The sequence below is a fragment of the Acanthaster planci genome, linkage group LG08, assembly GCF_054643075.1.
Source record: "Acanthaster planci isolate LZ-2023a linkage group LG08, COTS_SCS, whole genome shotgun sequence".
In the NCBI taxonomy this organism is placed as follows: domain Eukaryota; kingdom Metazoa; phylum Echinodermata; class Asteroidea; order Valvatida; family Acanthasteridae; genus Acanthaster; species Acanthaster planci.
This window is the reverse complement of record NC_141784.1, coordinates 6,042,825-6,051,495: the sequence shown is the minus strand read 5'-3', so window position 1 is coordinate 6,051,495 and position 8,671 is coordinate 6,042,825.

Sequence of the window (8,671 nt, the reverse complement as noted above, 5' to 3'; positions counted from 1 at the left end):
TCTTGAAACAAGTGATAAAGTAACCGACAAGCGTCGTATTTTTATGGAGGCACATTTCCTTTGATGTCTTATTTGCCGCTTTTAATCTGCAATCTTAATCGGCTATTAGCTTCCGAGGTACCTGTGTGATTGACCACATACACTGATTTTGTCACCTTCCGTTCTTGAAACCCTATGATCAGGGAGTGGGAGCAGCTTTTGGAGGGTAATTGACAGTACCAAATCATTGACACCCTTTCTCCAAAGTTTTTTGGCACTCCAGATCAACAGAAGAAATCGAATGAACTTTCACCAAACAGCCCCCAAAGTTTTTGTTGCAATAAAACGCCACAGAGAGGCCTATTGGTGTACATAAGATATGCTGCATACGTACAACACATACTGCAGATATACATCAATATCACGAACATTGACATTTTATAGTGTTTCATGGTGTTATCCCCTACCTCGCTTTTCATTTTTTTTTTTTGCCAGGAAAGTCTTACGCCCCCACCTTGCCCCACCCCCACCGAATACCGGCAAAATTTAGGCAGATGGAGGAATTCATCCATACAGGCCTAAACTGACTGTCCAAATAACGCAAATAAGTTGGTAATTTCGAACAACACTAATCAAATCATTTTAAAATAAAAATGTGGAATATTTCCTATTGTCTTAAACAATCCCACTTTTTTTACAATAAGATGTGCCATAATCACGAGGGATCATAGAATTATTTCTATAAAACCCGAAGTTGGGATTAACAGTTTCCAGTTCAAAGTATTTCTTTCACAAAAAGCCCCACATTGCAGGCCTATTTGGATAGAGGCGGTTGGCTACATTCAGAGCTGAGTGCATAGTTTTACTACTATTAGGGGGTATCTTCGGTAAAGGGCGAATAAAAAAAAATCATAAAATTCAAACAAAAAGTGATCGATCTGGCCATAATTGGAATTTCCAGCGAAAAAAAAATAATCTTGAATTTCCCAGCGAAAAAAATGAAGGCCAACCTCTTCGCGAGGTTCAAGAGTCGGCACTCTTTCGGTCTACGGACGCGTTTATGGTGTAGTGCAACCAAATGACTCAGTGGGTCCGAGTTGACTCGAGGTGGGTCCAAGTTGGCGTGGATCCGAATTGGCGTGGGTCCGAGTTGGTTGTGGGTCCGAGATGGTCGTGGGTCCGAGTTAGTATTGGGTCCGATTTGGTTTGGGTCTGAGTTGACCTGATCCCGTCTGGGGGACGTAACCCCCCCCCCCCCACACACACACACACCTATACACCCACGCATTCATGGATATCGAACAATGCTACCAAAAACATGCCCCCAAAAACCACACCGCTGAAAGCTGGCGCCCCCGATATGATGCTGATGCCCCCCCCCTAAAATCGTAGCTACGCCACTGCCTTGCAATTTGAGGTAAAGGTTGTTGTGAACGAAGCTTGAACATTCTGTATAACTATTATGGGCAGCCTGTACTAAATGGTTCTAAATGTTTGCAAACGAAAGAAAGGTCAATGTGGATTGACCAAGAGAGATCTAAATATATGTCTATATCTTCTTGTCTTTTATATATTGGGAGGCCATGATAAACGAGTCGATTCCACTAAATGAGTAGCCCAGATACAACATGAAATAAATAAACTAAAAAACTTCGTGTTTGTTTCGGTGATAAACACAACTTACACAAGATAATGTCATAGCGTTTTGACGCAAGAGCCAATTATTTGAGCTTAATGGCACCTGTTATGTGAACGGAATTTTATCTGTTGTGTAGTTCTTCACAGATATTGACCTGCTAAGAATGCCCCTTGACATGAACTCAGTAATACAACGTATACCAAAAACTGCTGTGGCTCTCAACATATTTTTCCCCGTCTTATCGGATGTATGTCGGCCGGTCGAAAGTTTGCCTCATGCAGTTCCCATCCGGCTTAAATGTTGCTTTTTAATAAAATGAAATTGTTGCACTTTTATAATAATGTGCAGTAAAGTCATCCTGTTTCGGGGCAACAACTAACCTTTTCAACATAATGCGAGATTGTTGTAGGGAAAATTATGATTTCTTTCCCTTTTTTGCAAATCTGGCTTACTTATACAAATTTTGTTTGATGTTATAGCATATGTACAAGCATGGTAGGATAATTTCTCTCAAAACTTTTAGAAATGCAGAAAAGCTCTATCGCAAACAGACTTATTAGCTATCGTTACAAATTCCATTTGTACCCCTCGTGTTTTTCACTTTACTTCGTCCTTGTGAGTGTCTGGCACAAATTCAACACACTGGAAGGGGATTTTTTGTGCCAAAGTACACCGATACTGTAGCAGCTAGTTCGTAGCCGTCCCGTTTCATTGACCCTGTTAAAAACCAGCCCACACTTTCCTTACAAAATTGGTTCTGCAGTATAATTTTGGTTAATGCCATATTCGTATCGATGGGGTAGTTTTGTTATGTGTCAAAGTACAATCAAGTTGCTGATTCAAAGCCAATTCCACCTCCACTCGCTCATTGGAAAGTTTTGGTATACGTTAACAATGAAGTCAATGATTCTATGCCAATAACTTTCTGAACATCGGTAACCTATTTTAGGTAAAGTGGATACAGTGCGGGCATTATTTTGTTCTGTAAAATCGGTGGCGTTTACTCAGCCATATATATATACGCATGGACTGCCAGACTGGAAAAAAATCCTCGGTGTATTTAATATATTAATTTACACTAATTTATACTAATTTGGTCACTTATGTTCAAAGTTTCTAATGTATCTCTGGTAATTTCACGCCATGTTTAGATTTTACAACATTAGCAATGGCACACTCAAAACAATCTTCATCCAAACCTTATTCCCACCTTATTTCCAACCTTAGTCAAATTCAAAATTAAATCCAACTTACCTCACCTGACCAAAATACGTTCCCGAGACATTTCTCCAGAGGAACGCCTAAATAAAGTTAGTAAAGTACTAAAGCAGCACAAATACATGCACAGACTAAATTCTTGTAAAGGAAGTTGCAGACTTCAAGCCCCTGCAAGCCCATCACAATTCAATAACAAGTCATTCTGTGGAAGCCAGTGCACAAGCTATTCACATGAGCTGTGAAGAAAGCATTCTTTTGCTATTGTCCACCTTGTTACTTATGACTGAGCTTGTGAAGGGACTTATGATTGGACCAGTGAAGGAACTTTGAAAGGACTTGTGATGGACTGGAATACACCACTGTGGAGTAGTACCACAAATCCAAACTAACACAAATGGAGTCATTTTGTTTCCAAAGCACCAGTGCTTGCTGAAAAATGTATAATTTTTATTTCAAGTTTCCCTTTGGACAGACATTAATTAGTACCCTTCTTAAATTGTTCTAAGTTCTGATTCTTTTTTCCATTTACTCCAGTCGTAGTCCAGTCAACAAGTCCCTCTTTTTCCGTTCATGAACCAAATCTAGCTGCATCTGGAGGCCCAAATTCTTCATGTTGAAGCTCTGAATGCTCGTCACGAATAGATGAATATTCAAGAAGCTATCTTACGAGTACTGACTCTGATCATGAAGGAAGGACACAGAAGGAGTTTTAACTGCCTGGGCTATCTGGCCAATTACCGCTTTCTGGCATGCCTGTATGTCCATGGCTAGAGCGCAGCGAATGCTTGCTACGCAACACCTGTTTCAGAACCATAAAGCCCCCTTTGTACCCCACGATCATCGCTGCAATTTCTCGCTGGTAACCTGCACCCTTAATTCAAACGTTGTGTACTGCAGCATAAGAAGTTGGATAATCATGCAATCGTTGGTGCTTGGTGTAATATTGCAACAGCATCAAATATAATGCTTGCGCAGTTGCTTTTATTAGGCTATTCCCTTATCGAACGCTTTCCTCTGGACTTATTTTGGGAATAAATAGCCAAGTTGTTTATATAAGATTTCGTGTCGAAATTTACACAAAAAGGCATTTTATGAGATCGCATGATCACTCCTCGTGATGAAACACTGCATTTTGTTTTTCGTGAACTTAACTGTCCAGTGGTGTCAACATGTTTAAGGCCAGTCTTAGCCAAAATCATCGAAAGACTTTAAAAACTGATGTTTTGGAATGACAAGATAAACTTACAAACATTGCATGGATAATGGAAAAGTGCATCAAAATCCCTCAGAAATTATTCACGATGGCAAAGTAAATCTAATGTAAGATTATCTTTCTATTTCCTGGTCAATGCGATAAGTTGTAGTTCATTGCGAAGAAAACGCCACAAATATTGCTACGATATTACTGGCCTCACTTGTCCGGCTATGATTAACTGAGGCAGCAATGGAATGTTTACTATTGTTTGTCTGACCGGTCGGTGATGATAATCGAGCACTTTGATGTACCAGAGTTGTAACTCCTTCTGCGTCCTTCTTCCATGCTCTGATCTGCCCTTGCTCCAGACTCAAAAGCATGTCTACAAACCACTCCAAGGCTGTGTAGTTTCAACTCGACCAAATAAAAACAACCTACAGCAAGAAACTTGAATTAGAAATTATGCGAACAAAATATGCATTGCTCAATTCAAATGTAGAGGTCCATGAAAAGTGATTTGCCAACGATGTAGTACGGAATTGACCACGTAGGAACTACGATATCACAGTCCACGCCACAATAGTACATCGGACGGTGTGCTACTGATGACAAGTATGTGCTTTCATTCTTCATGTATAGTGGACGAGCCCCGCGTCAGTTGGGCGGGGGAGCTCTACGTGCGTTTGCACGTGGTTGAAGCTGCCCGTAGGAATATATGCTATCACTGTGGCCAAGGCAGTCCACACACGATGGTATTCTTTACAATAAGTCACGTTGGTGAAAAAGGTCTATACAAGAGCAGATACAGGCCTCAAGCAAATAACATCTACATTATATATCATACACCACGAGTTGTAATTCCCAAATATAAGAGCATGATAGCACAGCATAATACAATGAGATGACTAGTCAGATATCACATGTAGCTAAGCGCAACCGTAGACCTACATGTACAATGCACAACACAAACTCTATTTTAATAGTTGTTACGTTGTGCCCTGAGAATTATACAATATCTTCGACAAAAAATCATACAAAATATGCCGAACTACTGAAAGATATTTTCCCCACTTACATGACTTACATGAGAACATAATGACATGTTATTTATTGCTCTACACAATTCGAAACCCAAAGATAGAGACCACCTTGACATTGCGTGCACGGGAAGCGCCAAAAAAATATAAACTTTAATGGTTTAATATGAGGTTATTTAGAGGGACATGTGAGCCAGATGTTAGGGTTTCTAAATCCCTAAGGGGGCTCCCAGCCACCCATAAGGGTATCTGTGAAGGTAGATACTGTGTAAAGCCGCTTGGACCTGATATTGCAGTGTGAACCATATTCTCCCTGGGAAGCTAAGATGGTTTTAGTCAGGACTGTTCAGATTTGAGCCTATAGTAGGCATGGATAATATAGGACAGATACTGTTATTTTGCGCCTGTGGTATGATTTCCGAATACAGCAGTATTTTATGGACCATTCACCTAACCAAGCACATAGAAAAGAGTTACCATTCACCTACGTTGACAGCCAAGATCCGAAATAAATAGCTGGCGAATCTCCAGTTTGGAGAAGCAAAGACATAGATACTCTCACTAGCAGGTTTGCCTTCTTGAAATACGTCTTCCCATGACGAAGGCACCGGATGATTTGAAGGTTACTGACCTTCTCAAGAAGAAAGAGGATGAGTCGACCAACAAACCACGCCCAGAACACTGGGCCGTGTAAGATTAAGTAAGGAACCAGAAGATAAAGTAGCAGATCTCGTGAGTCCAGTAGAAAATCTGTTGTAATAAGGACACCACGATATGGCTAAAATATAAATACCTCGGAGTGACTGTCATTCTGACGCCAGGAGACCTCGTAGTGTGAAATGGCACGAAAGGTAACAATCCACTTGAAATTATGAACCAATTTCATGCTGTTGTTAAGCACAGGAATTATAACATGCCATTAAAGGATATATTACTTGGTCCATGTGATGAGCGTCGATTAAACCTATAGACCTGGTAAAATCATGGTATGGGCATAGGAACTAGACCTACCTCAAAATGGCCCAACCGCCTGCCGTAGCTCGGGGACCCCAAGATGAAAACCAAGAAGACCTTTATCTAGGATTCAACCCGTGATGAAGGCACTTCTAACATGCTTGCCCACCCAGAGCAAAATGGGCTGGAGGGTAGGGTCGGTGAATAACAGTTCGACTGCCGTAAAATTCTGTATGTCTCTAAGATCACTGTCGTAGAAACAAATTTTGCCGTAAAAGCCTTCCCTGTGAAAGATTTGGGGAGTGTTCCCCCAAGAAAGGGCAACAAATGTATGTGTGAATGCAAATGTATGCAACAGCCAAAGCTATAGCCAACTCTCCTGCGAAGCAGTCTATCAGAATTATACCAACGCTACCTTTCGATAGATCATATACTATTGAGAATACAGGAATGTGACTGTTACTTTTTGCTTCTAATTGATTACATACAATAGGAGTCTTTTATCACATGCGTCTTCTCCTTTTCCTAAATAAACTCTAACATAAACATTTTTCACTTTAGGATAGGATGCGAGTTGCTTGTTTAACTTTGAAAGTTATTTCCAAATTGCTCATTATCCTGTTTGCAATGATCGTCCTACTAATTGGGAAAGCCCTCTCCCGTCAATTTGAACGTCGATGGGGGAGGTGGTCCCAATGATAACAATCTAGCTAAATCTGCACGTATACCGCACATACGGTGGTAGCTTTGTATTATCAAATGAATCCTAATGATTTGGCATCGCGCTGGTTTGTTGTTGCAGGAGATATACTACAAAGTGTTGAACATTTACAGCACGTTGATTCTAGAAGTGTATTGGCACGCCTGGTTCATTTCCAGCGTTCTTAATTGCATCAGAGGACTTCAAATCATCAGTACTCACATGCATTACCGATTTGACCCACGGTGTGTACGGGGGCTGGGGTTGATGTTTCCGTTTTCTAGGAGACACAAGGATAATTCATGTCTTTATTTCTTGTCTTTATTTCATGACTTGAGACTTCTGGCACTTCTTGTTAGCCCCTTGCGGCTGGATTGGAGACTAGCCCCATACACTAGTTTGTTTAAATATCTAGTTCACGTTTTCACAGCAGTTTGCTAGCGAGTTTCGCCTCGTAATGTGTCGCTCTTTGTGACTTCCAGAATCGTTTATTCTCTTAGATGTCACAACCAGTTCAGAAGGTATGTTTTATATTACCACCTTTATTACTTTCTCCTTACTCTCTAGGTATTTGTTATGATGGCCTTTAGGGGGAGGTTTTCGTGACTTCTTTCTGCCCCTTGACATTGAGCTTCGCCAGTGTTTGTACATACCATCTTGGGTAAAGGTGTTGATTCTTGGAACGTTTTGACGATTCAAGTGCCTCCTTTAGAATTTTCTCAAGTAATTTTCTATGTTATTGGCCATTGATTAGAAGTTGTAGATTCATGCAGCTTGTTATAATCCAGTATGGGAGAGTGATAATGGTTAGTTGATTCCTTGCGGGAACAAAATTTTATTCAGTTAGGCGCGAAGGATTAAGTTGTGACAGACCATGTAGGCCGGCCACAAACGCGACCTGCGGCGGAGTGATATTTTTGGCGGGTGATTTGCCTTAATAGCGTAGTCTCTTTGCAGACTTTCCCGAGATTTCTTTGGCGGTTTCGCACCATTTTTAGACTAGAAGATGTAGTTTTCTTAGTTTTTGAGAGTGGTAGGTAATGTTTATCCTTTTCTAGTCGATTCCTATTTCATCAAACTTCGTGTATTCTTCTTTGGTTTAGATCAATAGATTTAATTACATGGAGGATTCTGATACCGTTACATATGCATGTATTTTGTTTATATTTTTTTAAGCTGTGTCTCAACTTACATTTACCGGTGAAGTGACACAGAAAAGTATAGATCCTGAAGAAGTTTATAGGCGATAGCTCCAAACTCTTACTTCACTTGTGCATTGAATTTATGAGTGCATGTTTCTCATTGTTTATTTACAGGTTAACCAACAAAGATGTTGAATACTGCTACGTACTGCATTACTTCATGAGTTCAGCAAAGGGATAAAGTAAGCAGCAAAGGTCACTCCAACGCTAGTCCTTCGTCTCTTTGTTACAAAACCATGTAAAGCCTGGGAGCATATTAAGTCCACAACACCTGCATTGTACTCTAGGCTAGTATAATAGTCAATGTAGGTACTGGAAGCTTTGAAGTTCCCTTTTTAGTAATTTGAAGGAACAGGGCAGGGAACAGACGTTCGGCGTCTATGCATTCGAGCATATAATGCACATTGATAAGAGAAACCATGAAATGCCTCAGTACCATTGCATTTCTGTAATTCCTGTCGTGACAGTCTATTCAATGGGGCAAGATGTAGTTATGGTCGCACATACTGAAGCTCATCTTCAGCATACAATGAGCCGCTTGTCAAGTACATATTTTGACTTATCATTTTAAGCAAAACTTACATTTATAATATCCCTTCTGAAGGATTAGCGACCATATAACTGGCGATTTTTCAGTAAAGGTATTCCGGCTCTACCATAACCGTAGTTGTAAAGCTTATTGTAGCTGCAACGATTTTTTCTTAGATACAATTTTTCTTCACATTTGTATTCTTCCTCAGCGCATGA